Genomic DNA, 13,528 nt, shown 5'->3' with positions numbered 1-13,528 from the left:
GCAGTCTCCTGGGATATTGGGCACAATCCCGGACGGGTCACCACTCCGACGCAGGATACTCGAATGGCTCAATCATACCAGCAAGCTAGTACTTGTATTGTAATGATGGGATTAAAAGTAAACTATTCCATGGACTGGCATAATGTATAGATAAGACCAGGCAGGAAGCCTGGCGTTGGTTTAGCAGTTAAGGTGGCTGGCCTAAGATCTTAGGGTCCTGAGCCTGAGCCCTTGTCGTGCTGCAAAAACAACACCAGGTGGGTTGACCCAACCTGTCATCCCTCTGAGATCGGCAAAATGAGTACCAGCTTACTGGAGTAATAAGCCACTCGAGCACCCTGCGACGGAGCGGCGACCCGTCCAGAATCCCACTCCTTCGCCAAACGAAACTGCCTCGGCATCCCCATGTACCTCGCGGCATGAAAGGAATGGTGGGGATAACAAAGTGTTCGTATTGGTTAATTTATCAATCGAGGTTTACCGTTATCATTTGCACAACTCAGCAGATTAAAAAGGTATTTCATTTACATGGACTGAACATACCTAGCAGTTTCAGGCCCAAAGTAACATGCTTTGTGCAAATAAAACAACAACAACAAAAAAAAGACTTTCTTGAAAGACTTGCCAATGGGACCCATACCTTACACCATTCGTGATGTTTCCCAATTCCAAGTAAAGATTTCCCTCAAAGGGAAGTGATTTCCGCATGGTCCTTTTGCTCCACAGGATAGAGTTATTAAACCATTGACAACGGCTGCACCATTGACTTTTATGGCTCATTGAGGCCTGTTTTGACTGACTAATTTTGGCTGATACGACTTGCTCATCCGGTTATTGAAATTGCCCAAATTACCCTAAATTCTCTCACAACCTGTGCCCGGGGAGATTTAACCAAAACCCCACCGACCAACCGCTCCCACCCCTCCTTGCGATGCTTATACAGGGTGAGCCGTGTTTCGCCTCGCGGTTTTGAACATCTACAATGCTGTTGCTAAGAAACAGAAATGAACAAAATATTTCCAAGATTTCGGTACATATTTCAATTTTTTGTCGGAAAATTGTTTTATTGAATTCAGAAATGTACAAAATGAGTTTGGAATTTTGATGAGATTTCAACGTGTGCATCCTTTCGTGACACTACAAGACCATTTTCTGTCCCATTCCAACTGTAATTTCTCCAAAAGCTGTTTGAATCCGCTCTTTCAGGTCTTCAATGTTCACTATTGAATTGCATAAACCTTGCCCTTAAGAAAGCCCCACAAGAAGAATTGCATGGGTTTGAGGTCTGGCGAACGAGGGGGCCAGGGCATATTGGGTGAACCGCAACCAATCCACTGGTTGGGAAAAGTCTTATTGAGCTATTCGTGGACCTGGAGACCCCAGTGGGCACATGCGCATAATCTCAGGTCCCTTTTCTGTCAGTTCATGACTGTAGCTGCACCGATCATGGGATTTTGGGAGATCTTTCCGAAGCCCCGACTTTGCACTGTGAGTGACATCTGGAATGCTCCTTGTTTGTCAGCAGTTTCCTGAAGACCCTTATCTCCTCTCTTCAGTAGTAGGAATGTAAGAATGACACCACAATCTTTTTACGGATTTCCATCATGACAACATCAGAAAACGTCGTGATGGCAACCTGTAAAAGGATTGTGGTGTTGGATTGTGGTGTCATTCCTACCTTGTCATTCCTTCCTACCTTTTTTGGTTGTTTTTGGGGGATTCCAACTCCACATGTTTTTTTAGATCACCTGGAACTTAGTTCCGGGGAGCTTATGGGATGGCACATCGTCCGTCCATCAGTCAGTCCGTCCGTGTACAAATACTTGCAACTTCTTGTCCTAAACTACACATACGATTTTGATGAAACTTTACGACAACATTCATCACCGTGTATGTACCAAAGTTTGTTCACGGCATTAAAAAAAAATTCCATCGGTATTTACATTCTTCTCTGTTACATATTTTGTGGGAAATCCATGCCTACCAGTGGTTCCCGAATTATGTTATCCAGCTACGACCAGGTGAGCACTCAGGGGGTATTGCCCTGATGTTTCATTTTTTTTTAAACTAGTTATTAGGTCAGCTCGCAGACCTAATATAACCCTTAGATGTCCTCAAATCCGTCCATCTGTCTGTCTGTCTGTCAACAATTTTTATTTTTCTATCTCCTCCTCGACATCTCAGCAGATTGAGTCTAACCTGACAGGATAATAATACTAGTTCCTCTCTATACATCGTCTGAGCCCTTTTTTCGCATTTTCGCCTCGGGGTCAAGGTAACAGGGTCATCAAGTGCAAAATGACCCATTGGTCGAATGGCCTATAAGGAAGGATCGGACAGCTATAATGCATAATGGGTTTCATAGGGATTATTAAGAAGATTTAATTTGACCAACTACTTTCTCATTACCTCTGTCGTCTGGCCCTGTTGATTGGGCAGCGCGAGGTCCGTTGACTTCAACACGACTTTGCACGGTTATTTTAAGTTCAATTTAAATTCTGTTTTCACTTTTCATAGTCGCTAAGGTTGATTAACACTCGTTTGTATCAAGTTTTGCATCCGAGCTGACCGTCAAACTCGCTCTGGTGTATTATTTAACTTGTTTGTCTTTATGTTTCCCAATCTAGATGCCAATAACGTCAGCGTCGATTAATTATTTCGAGGGGTGTTTACAAAGGGAACCCTATCCCGCTCACTGATATATCTCATACAAATTCCTTCCCTAGTTCCCTGAATACCCACATCTGATATTTCCTTCCCTGCTGTCTCCACTCAGACATTCTGCTACCCTGTTGTCCTTCACTTTTGGAGTCATCTATTTAATTGAATGCCAACATTGCAGAATGTTTCTTGATCCTCCCTCCTTTATCTGCTCCTTCCCTTCTATACTCCTATATCCTCCAAATATTCCTTCTCTTCTCTCCCAAACTCCACTTACCTTCTTTCCTTCTCCTACCTTCCTACATTATCTTCTTTTCCTCAATTTCCTCCCCACCTAAACATACACAATAAAGGGATACCTCCATTCCTATCCTCTTCCCTTCTGTTCATTTTCTCAGTGTTGACATTTCCAATTTCCTCCCTCCCCTGTGTATATTGACCCCAGCCCCCCACCCCTCCCCCAGTGAACCTCAATGACAGCATCAGCAGACCGTTCTGTGCCATTTTTCTTTGTCATACATTAAAATCCACAACACCTTGTGATCCACAACAGAATTTATGGGAGAGTTTCTCGCTCTGTGCATGCGTAAATGGCATTAATTTTTTTTGTTATACATAGTTGACGCTCATGGAAGAGCCAGTACGAGTACACTGAACGGAACAGGACATAATGAACAGTAGAGAGAGGGGGGAACACAAACAGCAGAGTTGAACGCCAAGATAGACGCCCACTTGGACAAACAGTTGGTGTTGGGATGAACGGCGGGGCAAGAGAGGATGCATAGGGTGGACATGATGGACACAGAAGGAAACTCTCAGGAAGGAAAATTGGAAATTTGGAAGTAGATACTGAGGTGGTTAACATGGGGAGAAAAGATCATGGTTTTGGATTGGGGACAATTTGAAATGGCAGTGAATAGCTGTCTTGAAAACCGGGCGGGAAGGATGAGATTGAAGAGAATGTGAAAGTTGGTTCCACAGGTGGAAAAAGAGGAACGAATGAGTGGAGGTGAGCAATGATCGTGGATTTAGGTAATTTCATCAGAAGGGGGTTGATGGCAGACTCTGTGTGCCCTGCAGAAACATGGGAGGACAAAGCATAGAGAAGAGCAGAAGGTGCAAGACCAAAAAGGAGGTGTTAAAAGACAAAGAGACAATCACGGGAGATAGTAAAGGCCTTAATTTCCACAAAGTAAAGCTGACCAAGATGTGAGGAAGGGGAGCCAGTCCAGAGGGGAGAGCAGTACTCCATCAACTGCAGATGAAGGCCTTGTGGGTTGATATGAGTTCAGGTGTGCCAAGGAAGGACTTTATATGATGGAGGAAGCCCATTCAGTGGCTGACTTTGGAGGCCAACTTTGAAGTTTGGTTTGCCCAAGAAAGACCATGGCTGATAGTAAGACCCAGTGGTTTAAATGACTGAACATCCTCAAGAGCATTGCTAAAAAAGTAGAAGGGGTGGGGAGTTTGCCAGATGGTCCTTTCGAAGAGCGATATTAAGAGTGTGAGATTTATCAGGATTGAAAGACATATTCCAAGTGTGTGACCAGCTTGCGATTTATTTTTTTCAAGGTCTGAAGAGAGGGAAGAGGCTACAGCCTGCCTGTCTGAAGGATGAGGGATGTCTCAGCAGAGGGTGGAGTCATCAGCCAATAGATAATGGGGATTTCCCAGAGAGGCAGAGAGATTATTCATGAAGATCAAGAATATGACTGGGCCCAGAACACTGCCTTGGGTACACCAGCCTTGAAAGGGAGAGGAGATGAAAGGATTGCGTAGAGAGCCACACATTTGTTATGAGAGTGGAGAATGTCAGTGGACCATATACGGATTTGGCCTTGGACGCCGTATGCAGAGAATTTGGAGAGCATGGCAGGATGCCAAACTATCAAAAGCATGAAAAGTTTCCAGAGAGCCGGCCCTGATCTCATGTATGACATTGAGGGCCTTCATCCATTGTTGGGTGAGTAGTAGCAGCACGTCCAAGGTGAAGTGACCTGGTCTGAAACCAAATTGGTGATCCGAGACGAAGTTGATAGAAAAAAGGAAGGATCTCATATCAACTGCGATGATGGATTCCAAGACCTTGCTGATGATTGGAAGTAAGGTGATAGGTCTTTAGTCAAGTGGATCAGTTTTTGGACCTTTATGTGGAATGAATTGATGTTGGTGGATTTCTAAGCAAATGGAAGATGACCTTTGGGAAAATGATAAGGTGAAAAAATGCAGAGAGAGGATGTGCAAGAGCAGCAGAAAAGAGTTTTGGGACAAGTGAGCTGATGCCGTCCGGTCCAGTAGCAGATTCAGAGTCGAGCTTTGAAAGAACCTTCTCCACCTTCTGAGGTTCAAAAGACACTGATTCCAGGAGCAGTTGGGTATGAGGGGGAAGGATGGGTACTGAGAGTGATGGGTTGGGCATTAACAGGTTTTGGTGTCATGTGGTGTCTTATCTTTTGAATCCGATGAAAATTTTTTTTATATGGTATGAGTACAATACCCAAGAAACAATGTCGTTTCCATACATTGTAATAATTGTAATTTATTCAGCTATTATTGTGCTAGGTTGGACGACGGTTATCAACAATTCAGTGGATGTACAATTTGGTGATTTTGCGATCTCTCGGCCTGGTACTTACTAATGTATTCTGGCATTGAATTTTCATTCTTGTTCGTTATGAAAACATTTAAGAATAAAATGTAAACCTTTTAAAAGTTTGTGATTTCACTCCTTTGTGGCTTTTTAGCATGTCATTATCCTCACCAAAGGAGAGGGTATTGCATTTGGGTCCGTTTGTCTGTTTGTTTGATTGTTTGATTGATTGTTTGTTTGTTTGATTGTTTGTTGTACACTGCTCCTTCCCAATTCCATATCCAGGCGATGCATGACATCATAACTGGGCACTGAAGGAAGGTCGTTCTCAGTTTTTACTCCGTTTGTTTGTTTTCTTGTTTGCCCAGGCGATATCTCAGGCATCCTTTGAGCTAAGAATCTGAAATTTGGGGACAAAAGTAAAGATGTGCTTTGGTAAAAAGGGCATTATTATATTTTTTGATTAATCAATTCCTTGAATAATTAATTATTATCGATTTATTAATTACTTATCTATTTTCTTTCTCATCTGGGTAATATCTCAGGCACATTTTGAGCGAGGATGCTGATATTTGGACATGACAGTGAACAAGTGATTTGGCTATAAAGCATGTTTTTGATTTATTGATTAATCAATTAATTATTTTCTTTCTGTTTGGCCGGGGGATATCTCAGCCATCCTTTGAGCGAGGAAGCTGAAATTTGGGGATAAAAGTGAAGATGTGCTTTGACAAAAACATTATTTTTTTATGATTGATAAATTAATTGACTAAACACTTAATTATTGTCGATTTATTAATTCCTTACTTATTTTCTTTCTCATCTGGGCAATATCTCGGGCACCTTTTGAGCAAGGATACTGATATTTGGACACGACAGTGAACAAGTGATTTGGTAAAAAGGGAAATTTTGATTTATTGATGAATCAATTAATTATTCATTTATCGATTAATTACTTAATTTTCAAAAAGTAACAGATTCGGATGAAACAGTGGTGGTTTTGGTACACTATTAGCCAATTGATGAAGAAATAAATTATTTTATAATTATTATTTAATTATAAAATTATTAAATTATGCAATGCAATTAATATTTTAATTATAATCAATCAGTTATTGTACACCTCTCTTTCCCAATTCCATCTCCATGAGCTGCATGGCAAGTCGGTATCATTAGTACACATTCACCTCAGAAGTACACTGCTTCCTCCCAATTTCGTCTCCATGTGCTGCACGGTGGCATTGCCGGTTGCCGAAGGCACCCCAGCAATGTCGTGTGCTGGAGGATTTGTTATTTATTTATTTGGCACTAGCAAATCCCACCCGTCGCTTCGCTGACGGGGATACTAAATGGGGAGGGGGGTGTGGGAGAAAAAGAGAGGGGCAGAGAGAGAGAGAGAGAGAGAGAGAGAGAGAGAGAGAGAGAGAGAGAGAGAGAGAGAGAGAGAGAGAGAGAGAGAGAGAGAGAGAGAGAGGTGGGGGAGAGAGGGAGGGGGGGAGAATGAAAAGGTGCAGGGGAAAGGAGGGAGGAGGGAGGGGGGTGAGGAGGAGTGTGGGAGCAAGGAGGGACAGGGGAAGGAAAGACAGTGTGAGGTGAGAGGAAGGGAAGGTATATGTGCGGAGGAACGCTGTCTCATCAAAATGATTCTGCATAGAATAACAGTGAAGCTGGAAATAAAATAATGTCTGAAATCCATTTTCTACTGGTCATAATAGAAACACAGTTTGGACACAAACACTGCCCTCACACATCTGGAGACAAAAATCACCAGACGCATCCGGAGCCAAGCTGTCCAGACACAAACACTGCTTGGACACATCCGAAGACAAACACCCATCCGGAGACAAACTCCCATCTGGACGTGTCCGGAGAAAAACTCACGTATGGAGACAAACTCCTGCCTGGCCACGTCCAGAGACAAACTCTCATCCAGACACGCTTGGACAAAGTCCCATCCGGACATAAATACCACTCCGACACATCAGGAGCCAAGCTACCCAGAGGCACCTGGAGACAAACTCCTGTCTGGACAAAAATACCACCCAGATACGTGCAGAGACAAACACTGCGCAGACGCATCTAGAGCCAAGCTGTCCAGAGACAAACTCCCATCCAGATACATCCAGAGACAAAGTCCTGCCTGGACATAAATACTGCCCAGACACATCAGGAGCCAAGCAGTCTGGAGACAAATACCGCCCGAATATGTTCGCAGAAAAACACCGCCCGGACATAAATACCGTCCGAATATGTTTGGAGACAAATACTGCCCAGACGCATCTGGAGCCAAGCTGTCCAGAGACAAACTTGTGTCTGGACAAGTCCAGAGATAAACTCCCGTCGGGACATAAACACCAGCCGAATGCGTCCGGAGACAAACACACGTTAATATGGCAAACACCTTGGAAATCGGGTGTTATTTCACAACAACTCGCTCAGGCTGACGGAGCATGAACCGCACGCTCAGGCCAACGGAGCAGGAACCGCTTGCTCAGGCCGACGGAGCATGAACCGCTCGCTGAAGACGACGGAGGAGGAACTGCTCGCTCAAGCCGACGGAGCACGAACCGCTCGCTCAGGCCGACGGAGCATGAACCGCTCGCTCAGGACGACGGATCATGAATCGCTCGCTCAAGACGATGGAGCATGAACCACTCACTCAAGACGACGGAGCATGGAGCGCTTGCTCAGGATGACGAAGCACGAACTGCTCGCTGAAGACAATGGAGCACGAACTGCTCGCTCAGGATGACGGAGCACTTACAAACTTGGGCAAACCGAAAATATAGACACATGTGGCAAAAGCTATGGATAAGCATTTCCTCTGAGGGACAGAGGGCAAGATCAAGTAGTGAATGCATTCAGTCAGATAGCTCAATGAAGCTGGTTAATTTAAATTTTGGCACATTCTTATAATCTCTAGTTCACTCAACATAATTCTCCAAACAGTAGAAAAAGATAAGTATAATGCACATTTTCTTGTGTGTATATATGGAGAAGGAGGGAACATTTTTTTTCTGGAGGATGGTGGCATGGATTGCACTCTGGCCACCGTAAAACACTTCATTCCGCAAAAGACACAAAACTCGGAAGGAAAACTGAAAAACTCACTCCATGGAAATACCTCCTGTGCCGCTGCCCTTCGCATGGCAGCTCGCCGGATGACAGGATTTGGACAAAGCTTTCAGGATCCCAATTCCTTGATAATAGGAGTAAAAGCATGGGGGAAAGATCCAGGGTCAGATTGCGGTGGTGGGGGTGGAGTGATCTTTAGGTGTCATACACCAGTCAGTATTCTCCTTGGGTTATCCTGAGGCGGTCCCTTTGGGTGGGTGCTTGGAATGTCCTATCCCAAATAGAGGATGATCACCTGTCTCTGTTATCCTCTGAGCTCAAGCATTTGAACATTGGTTTGAAGAGCAGCACTCTCTGAGGTTCAGAAACCTACTATTGGTCTGGTCGATCTGATGGTCACCTTGCCCAAGAAGGTGCTGTAGCTGTGTCCAATAAGTTGACTCCAATGATAATTGAGGTAACACCGGTCACCGAGCGTATTCTGAGATGAAGGATTCGTCATTCCTTGGGTGTCGTTCCTGGTCTCTGCAAATGCTCGGACTGAGGGGAGTGATCTCACCGTGAAGGACACATTCGATGCCGCGCTCGAGTCTGTGGTTGACCAGTGCCCCAGGCGAGATTTCATTGCAAAGAATGGCACTAATAGGGATGGTTATGAGACATGTGTTGGTCCCCATGGGTTTGAAAATGTGAACCAGAATAACACTAAGTTCCTTGACATTGCAAGAAGTTGTGGACTTTGGGTGGCCAGATCATGGTTTCAACACCCACAGGCTCATCGGTGGACTTGATATTCCAATGCTGGTGGTGAGGCAAAGGAGATTGATGAAGTGCTCGTTGATGGTCGCTGGAGGATGATCCAGAAATGCAGGGTGTTCCAGAGTGCTTCCAGAGTTCCTCAATATCAATCACAGGCTTGTGGTAGCAACACTGAAGTTGCAGCTTAAATCCAGGAGAAATGTGCGATCCCAGCCTAGGCTGGATGTTGGAGAGCTCAAGGTTGAGAGGGGAGTGGAGGAGTTTGCAAACAGGCTGAGTGGGGATTTGGGGTGGCTGAGTGCTTTGAGAGACCCTGAAGAGTTGTCGAGTACCTTCAAGACCACCACCCTTGATGTTGGCGGTGGATCTCTTGGAACTCACCAGAGGGCGACGAAGAATTTTTTTCTCTCAAGGGACACTGAATACCATTTATCAGAATTACAGGGCCAGGCTTAATGGCAGAGCTGACCTCTTCAGGGAGTTGAGGCGTAAAACACTGCATGTGCCGTGTGTGGACACGGAGGCCACTGTTCAAGAAATCTGTGAGGGGGTAGAGCATCACCTGTAGTCAAGTGATTCTCATCCTGCTCACAGGGCAATTTATGCTTTGCGTTCCTCCAAGGCCATTCATCAGTGTGCTGCAGTTAGAGCGGAGTGTGTTGAGCTCTTGACAGAGTAGTCCGAAATATCGGCCCACTCGGCCAGTTACTTTGAGTGGATGTACCAGTCTTGCCCACCAGCTGTCGAGTTGGATGTCAGGAGTGTTACTATCCCCATTGCTGACCTTCCAATTAACCGTGATCCACCTCCGATTGTGGAAACAGGCTGCGGTGACCCGGTTGAAATGGGGTAAAGCTCCTGGGATCTGTGGCATCCATGCCTAACTTCTCAAGGCTGGTGGAAATGCTGCACTTTTGTAGTTGCATGCAGTTCTGTGCTCTGCCTGGAACACAGGCATCATCCCAAATGACTAGAAGAGAGGCCTTGTTTTCCCTCTCTGGAAAGGGAAGGGTGATCACCAGGACTGCAACAACTACTGAGGGGTGATGCTGCTCTCAGTGCCGGGCAATGTCTTCAGTTGTAAAATTATTGATAGGTTTGTTACCATCTGCTTGAGCACCAGCCCCCACAGCAGCCAGGCTTTACACCAAAGAGGTCAATAATTGACCGTATCCTTGCTCTTCGTGTCCTCACTGAATGCAGACAAGAGTTTCGGCAGGGGCTGCTTGCAGCCAATGTTGATCTCTGTAAAGTGTTCGATTCAATAAATTTGGATTTCCTGTGGAGGATTCTTGGTCTTCGTGGGGTGCCACCAAAACTGATCAATCTGATGACTGAACTATACTGTTGTACTGAGAGTGCTGTGAAATGTGGTGGTACCATCACTGACTTATTTCCACTTGCTACTGGAATTCTCATGGGTGTGTGCTAGCCCCCACACTTTTCAGCACTTGTATGGACTGGATTCTTCAGCGACTGTCAGCGCTGTCACTGAAGATTCGCCAATAAGCGATGAAACTGGTCCGGTAGCTGAGAGGTTGTGTCGCATTGGGATTATTTTGTGTGTACGGTGTGTATAGCTGTGGAGGAACTCTGTAGTTCAGGAATTTAAGCAAATTGTATTGAGCATCTGTGAAAAAATTGCTTACCAAAAAATTTCTTCACTAACATATTCATCTCGGTGTCTACTAACACCCATCAATTAGTGCAAACCCAAATCCTTGTGGAAAATTCTTGGGAGGCAATCAAAGTTCGGGTGCTCAGAGGGCGTGCGCGAAAAAAATCGGAAAATTAACTTTTCCCAATATTGACTTGTGGGATGTCTAACTCGTGGTTTTTTGGGGTGCTGAATTGATTCCAACCATTATTTTTGAGAAAAAAACACTCCTTAATCATATAAAATGTATTTTATTGACATTTTTAACAGAACTGTGCTCAATGGAAATGTTGCTTCGTCAGCTTTTACAACCTTATTCATCAAACTCCCCAGTATCTTCCTCACTCCTCTTCTCATCCAGCTGGTTTATGTTCAGGCAAGAGTTATCATGACGGATGCCGCAAGGAGAAATAAACTTGACTCCTTGCTTTTTACAGCAGCACCTGAGTGAGCTGCAGTCCCACGCACAGTTGCAGCTGGCAAACGTCAGGAGGTAGTCTGGTGCAATGGGGTCTGCAGAAGGGACTGGGGCATATCCTTGATCAGTGAGTTGCCATCCATAGTCCCGGGCATGCAACGATGGACTTTGCAGCATCAGCCAGTCTCGAGTCTGGAGGTAAGCTCGGAGAGAGTGCTGTGCTGCAACTCCTGTTGTCGGGGGGAGTTTCTCAGGTTTTATGTTCCCAGTCGCAGCTCGCTTGCTGAAGATGTCGAATCTCAAGTCTTCCAAGTCTTTGGAGGATTTCCCATGGAACATGAGCATGAAAAGATCACAGCCTGCTTTAATGATATCACCTTTCTCAGCTCAGATGTCCAAAAACGTGTCCATTGCCCTCTCTGCTTCATCAGTCTTGCAGAGCTTGCTTAGCAAAGTTGGTTTGCTAAACCCAAAAATTGCAGACACTGTATCGCAGCCAGAGAAGCTGTGCAAGAAGATGAGATACCTCCGGTATATCTCTGGGAGAGCCTCCCGGATCTTTCCGACATCGTAAGATGTTTCTTTGACCGTCGTGAGGAAGATTGGATGGTCTGCAACATGATGAATCGGCATAACCAGGACGTCTGTGTCCTCAGCCCTCACCTCGACAAGGGACTCTCTTGCCTCATCTGGAGCTGCACGGATGATGGAGGTGTCGGCATCATCGGAGCATTGCTGAACACTCATTCCATTCCCACTAAATGTCTCAGCAAGGAGCAGAACGAGCTGAGCTTTGTTGTTCTTGTTATCGAGGAACTTTTCACTTACAATGATGATTTTAAGATCCACACGAATCTGAATGTCACAGCATGCATTCTTTGTTCGTCTCAATTAGTCATGGTTCTTGGTGGAGCTGCCATATCCATCAAAGACCACCATTATCCGGAGGCGATGGCTCCCCATGGACTTCACAAACCAGAGGTAGCTCTCGGCAACATCCTTCCAAGTAAGGTTAGCCTCCCACTTGACATTGTGCAGGAGCCACCCACCATCAACCACAAGGCTTGTGCAGGGAGGCTGTTCGACAGGTGCCACACATGCCTTCAGGGAACTTTCTGGGGCAGCCTTTTCTGGCTTTCGCAACTTTTGATTTTTGTCAAACACAGACATCGGTTTTGGTGTCAACTCAAAGCGCAGAGCTTCTTTGGTCTTGACTTCACGCTCACTGATGGCAATGAGGCGGTTGAATAGCTTCAGTGAGTCAATGACCAGCTTATCGCCATTGACTTTGGGTCCAGATCTGAGACTTGCAAGCGATTTGACCTTGTGTTTGGTTACCATTGCATCCACAACAGTTTCCCCATCCATCTTAGCCTGTATGGCTCTGCCAACTTCTTCTGCTTGATCAGCGTTGACTTGGTCTTCGGGAGTGCTGCTGAACCCAGTTGAGGACATCAGGGTCTTCTTGTCCCGTGTGGCATCGAAAGGGTTGACTTCCTCCAACCACCCAACTATGGTGTTGACAGCATCGTTATCTCTCTTCATTTGGGCTCTTTTAATGTCGGTGTGGAAAGCTACCCCACATTTGACCATGCTTCTTTCTAGCTCTTGGTGAATGAACGAGAAATGGTTCAGAGTCTGAACCCAAGACTTATGAGAAGACTCATTCCGAAAGCGGCCTCTGTCTAGACCACCAGAGGATTTTGCCTCACGCATGAGTGTGGTTTCTATCGTGATGTCGGTCCATGTGCCGGACCATTCATGGTCTGAGAACCTGACCACATGGTTGCCGTACAAAGTGAACTTGGATGGAGTTTTCTGAATCTGAATTCAATTGAGCCAAATTACCACAAAACACAGTCTGAGATATCTAAAATGTATCATATCAATATTTTACGGCCAGGGATTCATTTTTCCTCAAATCTAATGGTTGGAATCAATTCAGCACCCCAAAAACCCCCTAGTTAGGCTGAAGTCACATTTGCCACGGCGGCCGTAGGGTCCACAAAATCTACGGCCACTAGCAATTATAGGGCGGCTGCAGTATTTCCACGGTCACACAATGTAGCAGCCACATATGTTTTTATTTTTCGGGGAGCCGCACGGCGTATTTATAAATTGTGGAGACCGAAAACGTGGTGGTGCTGTACGGTCTTTGATTTGAAGTCGCACGGTGATCTGAGGGTGTCCCTGCGGCAGCCTTAGAATTTTCAAGGCAGACGCAAGGTAGCCTCAAGGTGCCCGCAAGGCGACCACAGGGGGGCCCTAAGGCGAACGTGCGGCCAGACGGACGGTAACGAGTGGGTATATATACCAGTTCTTTTTTTACTGAAATAAAATATAACAGTTCGGAAGATACCAGTATATA

At 45.3% G+C, this 13,528-nt stretch overlaps 1 protein-coding gene and 1 pseudogene across 4 annotated transcripts in view; both read right to left on the bottom strand.

The window, feature by feature from the left end:
- LOC147008854 (ERC protein 2-like) overlaps window positions 1–13,528 on the bottom strand; it is a 498,963-nt gene that overhangs the window by 469,624 nt on the left and 15,811 nt on the right. The gene's annotated exons all lie outside the window — the stretch shown is intronic.
- LOC147008855 (uncharacterized) overlaps window positions 10,978–13,528 on the bottom strand; it is an 8,040-nt pseudogene continuing 5,489 nt past the window's right edge.

Source organism: Eptatretus burgeri, chromosome 18, assembly GCF_056783735.1.
Source record: "Eptatretus burgeri isolate ZD-2024b chromosome 18, Ebu_testis_v1, whole genome shotgun sequence".
NCBI classification, from domain to species: domain Eukaryota; kingdom Metazoa; phylum Chordata; class Myxini; order Myxiniformes; family Myxinidae; genus Eptatretus; species Eptatretus burgeri.
The sequence above is the reverse complement of the archived record's forward strand: the minus strand, read 5'-3'. Positions and strand labels throughout refer to the sequence as shown.